This window comes from Stomoxys calcitrans, chromosome 4, assembly GCF_963082655.1.
Source record: "Stomoxys calcitrans chromosome 4, idStoCalc2.1, whole genome shotgun sequence".
In the NCBI taxonomy this organism is placed as follows: domain Eukaryota; kingdom Metazoa; phylum Arthropoda; class Insecta; order Diptera; family Muscidae; genus Stomoxys; species Stomoxys calcitrans.
The window spans coordinates 107,653,195-107,666,383 of record NC_081555.1 but is presented as its reverse complement, the minus strand read 5'-3'; the positions used below and the strand labels follow the sequence as shown (position 1 = coordinate 107,666,383).

The following is a 13,189-nucleotide window of genomic DNA, read 5'->3' as shown; positions in this document are numbered from 1 at the left end:
TTCTGTTATTAAGTGTCTCACACGCAAACAACAGGGCTTCTCATGAGCCAACAACCACCCCCCCTCCCATTCTGCCAAGGCTGTTCACACCATGCTAAAGATCTTAAAGATAGGATATGTTTGTGGGGCGTGCTCGTCGAAGAGGAAGATGTTTCATGGTGATGTTGTGTGGCGGCTTGTAATTTGTCGTTTTCTGCTGTCTGTTGGCATGTTTGGTAATGTATTCTGTTTTATTATGCTTTTTATCATTAGTTGGTATCTGATAATTCCTATTTTATGCTAAAACTAGCAACACTAGCATTAAGAATGGCATTTCCATTAGAGTTTGTTTCAATTCCTTTGGGATAAGGAGGAGTTTGGAAAAAACATAGTTTCTGAGGTGGGGGAAATTTTTGTTAATTTAGACATCACAGTAGTTCGTGTTGTATAAGGGAAAATAATTAGAATAGATTAACAACCTATCTAAGATAAAAAAAAACACACACAAGCCTACTTACACAAACTCTTCCCCTCAAAGGTAGGTTTTGTCAATGTAAAATCGAGACCATTTTTGTTATGTATGTGTTGAAGAATGGCTCACAGTTTTCCGTGAGTAAAACTAAGAGCGATAATGTCTATTCTAAATTAAAAAGGCGAAGAAACGGGGAAAAATAAGAATGGACCCGCTAATACTGCAAACATTTTGTGGACCATGATGTGCGAATCTGCAACTGGAATCTCCATAACATGCATAGTAAAGATTTGAGTTATGCCTTAGTGCAGAAACGGGGCGGAAGGCGTCATTGAGTTCCTTGAAATAAGGAAATCATACTGGCTTCTGGACAGGTGAAGCGTCTTTCAAGCGAAGGTCTTCGTAAACCTGAAAGCACGAAGACGATGTTGATATAAGAACGGCTGTCCTATCGGATGCATGGGGACAGTAAAGCTATGCAAAGGCTCCGGTGTCCAACGTTTCGAGGTCGAAACTGTTTAGAAGAAACAAGGAGTTTCTTAGAATCATGGGGAACATTATAATGCTCGGACGCCAGGCATAAAGGTGTGGCAGTGAACTAGGGCACTAACGAGCTATTCAAAAATGGATCCCATATGAGAGCCGATCTTGAATCAGGGAGCCCGTCCGAGCTTGTTTGTAAGATGGACGCTTTCTATATATGCTGGCAGCTCGAGTTAGACGTGGGCTAGTGTTGTGGATTGCAAGTTGGCTAAGACCCTGTGGCATAATATTTGACGATCCTCACCTATACTAAGACCTTGAACCCCTGCTGGAAGTCCTCACTTAAACTTCAGCGTCAAGTGTTTAAAGCTTCACTGTAGTAGGACTTGTGTCGGGCCTTTGGTAAAGCGAAAGAGTTGGAGATGGTCGAGACGAGAAACGTGTGTATCGCATCCGAGAAGAAGATACCAAGGATCCTTATTTTCTGCCAGCAGGATAGGGTAGAATTCATATCCAAGTCCGGCCGGCAAGGCAGGAAAGACCAATGAACTATCCTTCTTACAACATTTTTTTTTAGAAAAACTAGGCATAGTATCACGTAGGAATTACTCCAGTTCATACAACGAGCCTATATTAAAGCCAATTGACTACAATTCAAAAGGTGCTGAAGAGAAAAGTGTCATTTTTCGCAGAAATAAAAACATCAAAAAACTTAAAAAAGAAGGATTTTTAGGATTCGCCTTCCCGGGAGGGAAAAGTTTGAGGCGGATGTTGTGCTTGAGGAGGAAGAAACCTCGGACTTCACAGACATTACAGTTCCAGGCTGCAGAATGGAGTCCGGATGTGGACAGAATTTAATGTATATGCCGAGACACCCGACAACGTTATATCGGTGAGACTGCCGGACGAGTGAACGTTGTTTTATGCAAAGCCTATGTCATTGCGATAGCCGCAAATCAAATCCTGGGCGGCTGGCGGAGTTTTCTGGTGGTCTTCACCGATCTTGCAGATGTATCTCTGAGAAGTCTCCTTATGTATGTAGATAGGACCGAAGTGGGCGCGATAAAATCCTCGACACCCGGTCATGCATAAGTAGAGGAGTAGAACCACTGTTTGACACTCAACGGTTAGACACTCAGGTGAACGTGAACCGAAGCTCTAGGAATGCATATACATGTAGGGGTGTCGAATTATTGCTTGCCCCCGACTATTTTCTTGTATTTCTTCTTATGTTTCATATATTTCACACTTTTTATACCCTCCACCATAGGAAGGGGGTATACTAACATCCTCATTTCATCAAAACTAATGGAAATAAGATCTGAGATACCGCGAAATATAGATATTCTTGATCGTCTTGACACTCTAAATCAATTTAGCTATGTGCATCCGTCTATTCGTCTGTCCATCTGTTCGTGCGTTCATCTATCTGTCTGTCTGCCAAAAGCAATTTCGAATGAATAAAGCAAGGTGCTTGAAAACTTCTTAATAATGCAAATAATTTGACAAATGCAATCCATAGTGGAGGGTATATAAGATTCGACCCGGTCAAACTGGGCACGCTTTCACTTGTTGTTTATCTTTTCACCCGCACTTATTATACCCACCAAGTTAGCCGCTTGAAATTTTGCACAGATATATCTTATTGATGAGGAGACCACCGTAGCGAAGAAGTTAGTATGTCCACTCATGACGCTGAATGCATGGGTTCGAATCCAGGCAAGAACATCAGGAAAAATTCCCAGCGATGGTTATCTCCTGGCAACATTTGTGAGGTACTATGCCATGTTAAAACTTCTCCCAACTTATTAATGTAGTTCGTTGTGGATTGCAAATGGGCCCTATGGGATCAGATTTAGATATAGCTCCTGGATCCCCTGGAAGCCCAAATTTTTGTCCGATTCTATGCTGTTACGACTTCCAAGTACGGTTGAAATCGGTCTATAACCTGACAAAGCTTCCATAGAACCCCATATCCGGATTTGAAACCTTGAATCCCTGCAGTCCATAGTTTTGTCAGATTAGGCTTTAATTTTCATGTAGTATTCGGTTATGACTTTTAATAACTGTGCCAAGTACGGTTGCAATCGGTCTTTAACCTAATATAGCTTCTATATAAACCGATCTCTCGATTTTATATCTGAATCCCCTGGACGCCATAAGTTGTATCCGATTTGGATAAAATTTTGCCCATGGTGTTCCGTTACGACTTCCATCGATTTTGTAAAATACGGTCCAAATCGGTCTTTAACATGATGAAGCTGCTATATTAACCGATCTCTCGATTGTCTGGTTTGGAAAAAATACTCCACTCTACTCTACTCTACTCTACTCTACTCTACTCTACTCTACTCTACTCTACTCTACTCTACTCTACTCTACTCTACTCTACTCTACTCTACTCTACTCTACTCTACTCTACTCTACTCTACTCTACTCTACTCTACTCTACTCTACTCTACTCTACTCTACTCTACTCTACTCTACTCTACTCTACTCTACTCTACTCTACTCTACTCTACTCTACTCTACTCTACTCTACTCTACTCTACTCTACTCTACTCTACTCTACTCTACTCTACTCTACTCTACTCTACTCTACTCTACTCTACTCTACTCTACTCTACTCTACTCTACTCTACTCTACTCTACTCTACTCTACTCTACTCTACTCTACTCTACTCTACTCTACTCTACTCTACTCTACTCTACTCTACTCTACTCTACTCTACTCTACTCTACTCTACTCTACTCTACTCTACTCTACTCTACTCTACTCTACTCTACTCTACTCTACTCTACTCTACTCTACTCTACTCTACTCTACTCTACTCTACTCTACTCTACTCTACTCTACTCTACTCTACTCTACTCTACTCTACTCTACTCTACTCTACTCTACTCTACTCTACTCTACTCTACTCTACTCTACTCTACTCTACTCTACTCTACTCTACTCTACTCTACTCTACTCTACTCTACTCTACTCTATACCCGTCTCCTTGCAAGCATGGATGAACTTACGCCAGAGCTTATGGCAGCCCCGGTCGGAACCATCCTGTTCCTTCAACAAATCTCAGGAGACATACCAGAGGTACGTTCGCAAGTTCACCCAGATTCACCCTTTGCACTCCCGCAACTATCCACCGAGTCCCAGCTCGCCACCGACGCCGCCCTGGCCATCCCATCTAATGTGTTCAGTAGCTCGACAAATGGCACATTGGGAAGACCGATGACTGGTCCGCCCGGCGCATACGAACCTCCCCTGCGCACCAGTCCGCCCTCTCATTTGCTGGAATTTCCTCATGCCCAGGAACCCATGTCAGCGTCACATCGTGTGCCCGGAGCCTATCGAGGGACTGCAAACAATCCGCCACACATCTCGACCTCACCGTCCTCGCTCCTAAGGCCTTGAGCGCCGCCATACTGTCCACATAAATTCTAAGTTTCGAAGGCGATAAGTCCCTTACCAGAATTTCTCTTGCGACCACTGTAATGGCACAGACCTTTGCCTGAAAGACCTTACACTCGTCCGGCAGTCTCAGAGAAAATCTGATATTGAATGCATAAGTGTAAACCCCATCTTCATCTTGGAGCCATCTGTGTAGATCGAGGTCTCATGCTCCTCAAGTACATCATTCGCCCTCCATTTGTCCCTCTCAAGAAAATCGAATCGCGAATGCCCTCACTCCAGTTGACACTGGTGCCCGGTAGTCGGAGATTCTCCTCCGTCTACCCTCCGCATCCATAACACCCAGAATCGAACTATGGCCGCAACCATCCTCCTTCAGCATACCGAGCTCCGTCAGCTCCGAATATAGACCACAATGGGCTGCATATCCAGCATCGCCTCCAGGTCTGCCTGCGGTGCGGATCTTACTGCCCCTGTTATGCCGACGTAGGCCTGTCTCTGGACCTTCTCGAACTTCCTCGCACGCGTCCGGCATTCCACCATACCAGTGCTCCATAGGCCAGTACTGGTCTCACTATGGTCGTATATGTCCATTAAATTATCTTGGCAGTTACCCCCACTTCCCACCGAACATCCTCCTGCAGGAGTAAAAAGCACACAGTGCCTTACGGCTTCTTTCCTGGTGTTCCTATTCCAGGACAGTTTCGAACCGAGGATTATGCCTAGGTACTTTGTCTCCTTCGACAGCCTGAACTCCCGTATCTTATATCTACGCGTAAAGAGCACCATCTCCGTCTTCCCTGGGTTTATCCTCAACCCATTTCTGGTAGCCCATCGCAACAACCTCCTTAGTGACCCTTCCGTGATCTCGCTGATCGTCGAGAGAAACCTGCCTCGGACTAGCAGCACTACGTCATCTGCATAAGCGATAATCCTCGTACCGTCCCCACCGAGATTCTTCAGGATTTCATTAATCACGAGATTCCATAGAATTAGAGAGAACGCCCCTCCTGGGGCGTTCCTCTGTTCATCTGTCTTCTGACCACACTATCTCCCAGGTTCACATTAATAATCCAGCCATAAAGCATAATTTTGGTGCACTGGGAGAATAGGATGAATCTCCATCCGGTTACCTGAGACGAAATTCGAGTTCGAGTGCGAGGCTCTGCTGCCAGCGGCAAAGTCTTGAATAGACAACACTCCAGTTTTGCCACCAGGAAGATCTTGCTGCACAGAGGGATCAAAAATAGAGGGCAGAGCAGTCTGGGGGGGCTACATTGAGAATCCAGGGACTGAGGTCTTTTTTCGACTGCCTGTCCATAATGCGGAGGCCACCGTAGCGCAGAGGTTAGCATGTCCGCCTATGATGCTTAACGCCTAGGTTCGAATCCTGGCAAAATCAGCAGAAAAATTTTTCAGTGGTGGTTTTCCCCTTCTAATGCTGGCAACATTTGTGAGGTACTATGCCATGTAAAACTTCTGTCCAAAGAGGTGTCGCACTGCGGCATGCCGTGCGGCATGCTATAAAAAGGAGGCCCCTTATCATTGAGCTTAAACTTGAATCGGACTACACTCATTGATATGTGAGAAGTTTGCTCCTGTATGGGCAATGTTAATGGGCAAATGTTAATGGGCAAAATTTGAATTTTTGTCCATAATGCGGTCCTGCATGGGGAGATCGGGGCGAACACGGAATGCGTGAATTGATGTGGTGTTAACGAGTACGTCGAGTGTGAACACCTGGAGCGACAGTAAAATGGCAATTTGACAGTGAAGGACAGATAACTGCCGTCAATAAACTTGGTTAAGCCGAAGCCTTTTAGGTCGACGCAGTTAAAGGCGTGGGCGAGGATAACTGCCGTCAATAAACTTGGTTAAGCCGAAGCCTTTTAGGTCGACACAGTTAAAGGCGTGGGCGAGGAACCTCTATTATGGAAAAGTGTAGGTAACCCCCCTCCCAAAAAAACGCTGGCTGCGTCCCTGCCACATCCTTTGAGCGAGGGTCAAAAATTCACACTCGAAAGTGTCTCAATGATATCCCTTCATGTGTTTAGAATGAATTTCCTGAATTGATGGGTGGGTATTGCCCCCACTTTACTAATTACAAGGAAAACTTTAACCAGTAGTCTTTGACGACCCAACATTTGGGCAACTACTCATCAGTCTCCTTTACGACCATAAACTTTAACAAAGTTAACAAGCGCCTACAAATACAGAGCTAGCTACTCCATTGAACGTGCCAACTCAATTTAATTAAAATTTTTAATTGTGAAAATACAAAACAAGGACAATATACCGCTATTGTCTTTCTTATTCTTGTTGTATTACACTGAAACTATGAACTATGAATGCCATAATTATGTATCTGCCTCAACCGAAAGGGAATTTTAACTGTAAATTGTTGTTGCATAAACTTCCGCCAGCGCCAGAAGCCAATTATAACTTTTTTTGTTTTGTTTTGTTTTGTTTTAAAACATAATTTTTGTGGTTAGGACTCTTGTTTGACTTTCCCCGGTGGCTGGTGGATGCTGATTAGCCAGCTTCTGTGGCGAGAAATCTTTATCATGTTCATGCGATTTGAATTTACCGGTATTATTGCAAAAGTTAATTTCACATTTACATGGAATTATTTTGTAAAATTTCTTATTGCGTTTAAACTTTAAGGAGTAAATCAAAAATTTTCTCTAAGGGAATAGTTGATTCTAAGCTTTTGATGATTCAAGTTGAAGTAATTACAAAGGATTAGGTGTGGCTTGTTGTTTAGGGGTATTTTGAGGACTTTGTTTTGTGAAATTAAGCAGGTGATAGAGATGTTCTTAAGGTTTGAAAGTTTCGATGGTTTTTAGTTCATTTGTTGCTCAAGGATTCCAATCATATCAAAAAAACCAGAAGGGAAAGGCAAAAGTCGGACTGTATAATACCCTACATTTACCCTATAAGTACAATGTGGGAGCTATTTCCAATTCTGAACTAATTTTGATGGACCTCGGTGGATGTTTTCAGATGAGTTATTAAACCATCCGTATCGAATTTCGAGCAAATATGTTCAAACTATAACAACTATAGTTGACAAATGACAACATTATTGCAAATTGCTAGAAATCTGAGGAGCATATATATGGGGAGCTGGGAGAAGCAATGATCCTAAAATATCAGACCCAACACAGCATAACAAACAGGAACCTGACGACGAACCCATCACCGACTTAAAGATTTGGAATACTGGTGTAGGTAAAGATCCAAATATTGAAACACTAGGCAGCGCAGCGACAGGAGACTCAATGCAACCCAACGAACAGGGAGCCGATGATTGTACCATCACCTACTCCCAAGAAGCCCATTTACCTAAAATTTGGAAGGCTAAGATAGGCAAAGATCCTAGTATTGAAACATCAGGCCGAACAGGGAATGGAAACCCAATACAGCTTAACGAACAGGGACCCGGCGATGGAACCATTACCGACTTTATAAAAAATATCGGAAGACTAGACTAGGCAAATAACCTAAAACGATGACATCAGGCAGTGCAATGACAGGAAAGTCAATGCAGTGCAAAGAACAGGGAGCAGATTATGAGATTATCACCTACTCCCAAGATGCCCATTTACTGGAGGATCAATGATTGAGATTATCCAGATAAACCTTCACCGAAGCCAGACTGCTACACACGCTCTGATGGAGAAAATCAGCAAGGGCAAGATTCATATTACCCTAATTAAGGATCCATGGACGATCCGGAACAAAGTTTCTGAACTGAACCATATCAACTATCAATTATTCTATGCTAACACTGGTACTTGGCCGATATTCTGCGTTATTTGTCATAAAAATTTGAATTATTTATTGAGACAGGGAGACGGTGGAGCACACCTGGCATCCCCTTATCTGCCTTTCAACTCTCCGACACCGCCACCCACTTCGGAGCTGCAACGTTTGGTGAGAAAAGCAAAACAGACAGGAAACGAGGTACTAATAGGGTGCGATGTGAACTCTCACCACATTTCGTGGGGTAGTACCAATACTAATAAGCGGGGCCAAGCCCCGGCAGAGTTCTTGAATACTAACGACCTAATAACACTTAATATTGGTAACACCACTAACTTTTTTAATAGGATTAGGGAGGAGGTATTGGATATGACGATGTGATGTTCGGAAAACCTAATCGATGAGGTTCAGTATCGGATGGTCTCTATGGCACACTCTTTCTCTGACCATCGCTACATTAGGTTTAGAATAGCACGGCCAGCGCTGAATCCGATAAGCCTCCGGAATAAGTTGAAAACCAACTGGACAAAATTCGGAAGTCTACTCAGAAGAAAACTTGGGCAAGATAATTTAGATTGTCCAAGCTTAGAAGACATTAACGAAAATGTCAACTGCATAGGTGGGTTCCTTCGAAGATAGTTGTCCTCTTCGGGAAAGGAAATCAGCCTAAGAAAAACCCTGGATGAGATTCGCAATATTGGGAAAGAGGTTTGGGTGCCGCGCCCCCTAGAGGATGCCCATATTAATCCGCCCCATGCCACTATGGACATATACCTAAGCCAGTAATCGGTTTGTTGTGCGCTCTAAGTTGGTTCATGTTTGATATTGTGTCTCCACCTAAGTGCCGATATCTGTTAGACGCGAAAGCCGGGCAATGATAAAGGAAATGCTCCAAAGTCTCATCATCTTCCCCGCATGCCCTACACATGCCATCACTTGCCGCACCGATTTTACATAAGTGAGCTCGTAGTCCTATGCGTCCCGTTATGATACCAAAAGCTATTCTAACCTCCTTCTTGCTTCCTTTCAGTAATAGCCTCGTCTGCTCACAATCTGGATCTCCCAATAGGATTTTCGCCGTCCTACCGACCGTTTCGCTGTTCCACAATGTGGCATGCGAATTCGTCGCCCACTCCCTTTCCTCGGACTGCCTCGACCCAAAAAACTTCAGGTTAACCAAGTTTATTGACGGCAGTCCTCTGGCCTTCACCGCCAAATCTTCTGCCCTTTCATTTCCCCTTTCTACGTTATGGCCTGGCACCCAAACGATGCAGATTTTGCCATCCTCTGAGAAGGCTTTAATCTCCTTCTTACACTGCAAGACTGTTCGTGACCTTACTGTCCTGGTTGTTATTGCCCTTATGGCAATTTTACTGTCGGTAAAGATGTTCACACTCGACGTCCTCGCGTTAGCACCACACCGCTTCACGCATTCCGTGATCGCCCGGATCTCCGCCTGCAGGACCGTATTATGGTCAGGCAGTCTAAAACAGATCTCATTCCCTGGGCCCCCAGGCCCACTCTGTCCTCTAGCTTTGATCCATTAGTGTAATAAAGGGTGATTTTTTTGAGGTTAGGATTTTCATGCATTAGTATTTTACAGATCACGTGGGATTTCAGACATGGTGTCAAAGAGAAAGATGCTCAGTATGCTTTGACATTTCATCATGAATAGACTTACTAACGAGCAACGCTTGCAAATCATTGAATTTTATTACCAAAATCAGTGTTCGGTTCGAAATGTGTTCATTCACCGTAACGTTGCGTCCAACAGCATCTTTGAAAAAATACGGTCCAATGATTCCACCAGCGTACAAACCACACCAAACAGTGCATTTTTCGGGATGCATGGGCAGTTCTTGAACGGCTTATGGTTGCTCTTCACTCCAAATGCGGCAATTTTGCTTATTTACGTAGCCATTCAACCAGAAATGAGCCTCATCGCTGAACAAAATTTGTCAAAATTTGAACACATTTCGAACCGAACACTGATTTTGGTAATAAAATTCAATGATTTGCAAGCGTTGCTCGTTAGTAAGTCTATTCATGATGAAATGTCAAAGCATACTGAGCATCTTTCTCTTTGACACCATGTCTGAAATCCCACGTGATCTGTCAAATACTAATGCATGAAAATCCTAACCTCAAAAAAATCACCCTTTATAATCTTCCAGATGGCAAATACAAGGGTTCCGTCAATCCAAGACTGCCGATGGCAGCAGTGCCTCGCAGCCGATTTCAAGGTTCATCCGATCGGAAACCTCTTCCCTTCCTTGCAGGTTTCCTATCGTCGCCTCAATTATACCGCGATGGTATGAGCTGCTCCCATCCTCAATCCATTCTCCCATCGCCTTAAGTCTCATAGCCGCAGAGGCTGCCTCACACTTAATCTGTATGTCAATGGGTCGAATATCTGGAATAGTCTCCAGTGCCCTTGTGGGCGTGGTACTTATCTCTCCGCCTATGCCTAGACAACATGTTCTCTGAAGCTGAAGGAAAGAGGTTTCCGATCTCAGGTATCCGATCGGAAACCTCTTCCCTTCCTTCCAGGTTTCCTCTCGTAGCCTCGATTATACCGCGATGGTATGAGCTGCTCCCATCCTCAATCCATTCTCCCATCGCCTTGAGTCTCATAGCCGCAGTGGCTGCCTCACACTTAATCTGTATGTCAATGGGTCGGATATCTAGAATAGTCTCCAGTGCCCTAGTGGGCGTGGTCCTCATCGCTCCGCCTATGCCAAGACAACATGTTCTCTGAACCTGTTGAATGGTCCTTATGTTACACTTTTTCTCCATAGAAGTCCACAAAACTACAGAGGCGTAAGTAAGTATTGATCTAATCACGCTCCTGTAGAACCAGTGGACTATCCCCAGATTCAGGCCCCAGTTGGAGCCTACCGGCCGTCTTTATAGTGCCCAACATTTGTAAGTCTTCTCAGTACGCTCCTGAATGCGACATTTCCAATTCAGTTTCCTATCCAAGATCACACCTAAGTATTTGACCTTGTTAGATATCGAAGTCGCCTTATTGTTTATATACCATGAACACCTATAGCCCTCAAGAGTTTTAGGAAGACCTAAACAATGACAAAAAAAATTAAAAACTTACATTCTATTATAATACTGAGCTACTTTAAGGAACTTATATTTGGTGTGATTTAAAATCGGACAGTCTTCTTCTTCATCTAATATTCTTGTTAAGTTACTCAAGCGGAAATTGTCTTTTCGGACGTAGAAAAATGCCAGATTCAATGTCAACACAGAAATGCAAAATTAACAATTGTTGGCATTGTTGTCGCATTAAAAATTGCCAAAGATTTTCTGTGTCTTCTTCTTACCCCTGGTCATTGGCCCATGGCCAAATTACAATACCCCAAACCACATTTTATGAGTTAACTGAAGTCTCTGTTGATTTGGGGAAATATTAAAGAAAAATAAGATTTATGTCCTTTTGAATTGAATTGAATGAAAAATCTGTTAAATATGTAAGTCATCTGCGGGGGTGTTACAAGATGGAACATGACCAACAGACCACCACACTCCACCTCATGGCTGGGTTGAAACACCAATAATGCCTTTTCAATGTCAAATCACCTGCTGTGCTCTCTGAATGGAATGTTGAAACGAGTCTACATTCCATTTGTATGCCAACCCCACATAAGTTGTTTGCCTTTTGTTTGGAAACCATCTAAACCAAAAGGCGGAAAATATTTTGAATTGCTTTGCTTTCCGTAAAAGTAAAATTAAAATTTTAGCTTTGGTAACTGTGGCAAATTCTCTACATTCCATTACCACAGTTCTCCACTCACACTTTGTAAGTTAAAATCGTTACACTATTTTAATCAAACATTGTTTGTGCATTAGAACAAAGGCCATTAACCACAATTATCTTCAGAAATTACACATTTCTGTTATAAATTCCCAGAATACTCGTAGAAGAATGCGCCCTTTGGCAAAAGTTCTCTGCATTCCAACGTTCCCTGATAATTATTTCATTCATTCATTGAATGGTAATTATACATACCATATCATTTGCATATAGTAATCATTATAATGAACAATGATGCGTATGATTAATAATGATTTCTAAAACACATGGACGTATGGGCAATCTAGAAGAAAAATATTGCAATATATTGCGTACATCAATGTGGAAAAAGTATGAACTAAAAAGAAGATTTTTCGAACATCTTCCAACTCAAGATCATATTCAATGCTTTCTATTCAAGAATAGCATAGCAAAGAACTTATAAAAGTTGAACAAGAGTGTGTTGTTATTCAAAACACTTTGACTGGCTAGTGTATCATGATTTCTGTTACGCCATGTATTGTAGGTTAGATTTAAGTGGTAGTCTTATACTTAAACTTTTTCGTCCATTCAAACAAAAGAAGGAATATGCCTTCTAGTTCTTACCGTTGAACCATCCTGATCGCTTTAAAAAGCCCAGTAACTGGCGAATGTTCACATTCGCGAAATCAGACAGGTTCTCAAAGAAATGAGAACTTAAAGAGGAACTCCTTTTGACTGCTAGTGCGGGAAACACACGCAGTAGGCGTTCTATTGTGTCCTTTTCTTCGATGTTCTCACAGCGTTGCTGGCAATCTTCAGTCTGTCAGCATTTTTTCCGATTAGACATTGTCCTGTCATGACGGACACAATGACTGAGACGTCTGTTCTAGCCACTGACAGCAAAGCGGTAGTCCTCTTCAAGTCTAGATTAATGTTGTCCTCTTCAAGTCCAGTCATAGTTTTGGAATTCTCACAGCCCCCTCTTTGTTACCATCTATCATTCGTTGCCCTTCGGGCCTGGTCCTGATTCATTTTCCAGGGATACAGATTCCAGTATCCCTGGAATATGAAGGGTAGTTCCTAGTCTCGCATGCTTGTCCGCTTTACAATTCCCTGGGATATCTCTGTGGCCCGACACGCAGAACAAGTGAATTTTGAACTGTTCGTTGAGAAATCTGCCACAGTCGAGGGCGGTTTTTTTGTTCAGAAATACGTTCTCCAAAGATTTATGTGCTGCCTGGCTATCTGAGTTATACCACATTGAGTGCCAAGCGATTTTGAGGAAAAC

General features: G+C 42.9%; 1 protein-coding gene across 1 annotated transcript in view; it reads right to left on the bottom strand.

The window, feature by feature from the left end:
• The window catches only part of LOC106081311 (otoferlin), a 369,740-nt gene that overhangs the window by 329,280 nt on the left and 27,271 nt on the right, over positions 1 to 13,189 (bottom strand). The gene's annotated exons all lie outside the window — the stretch shown is intronic.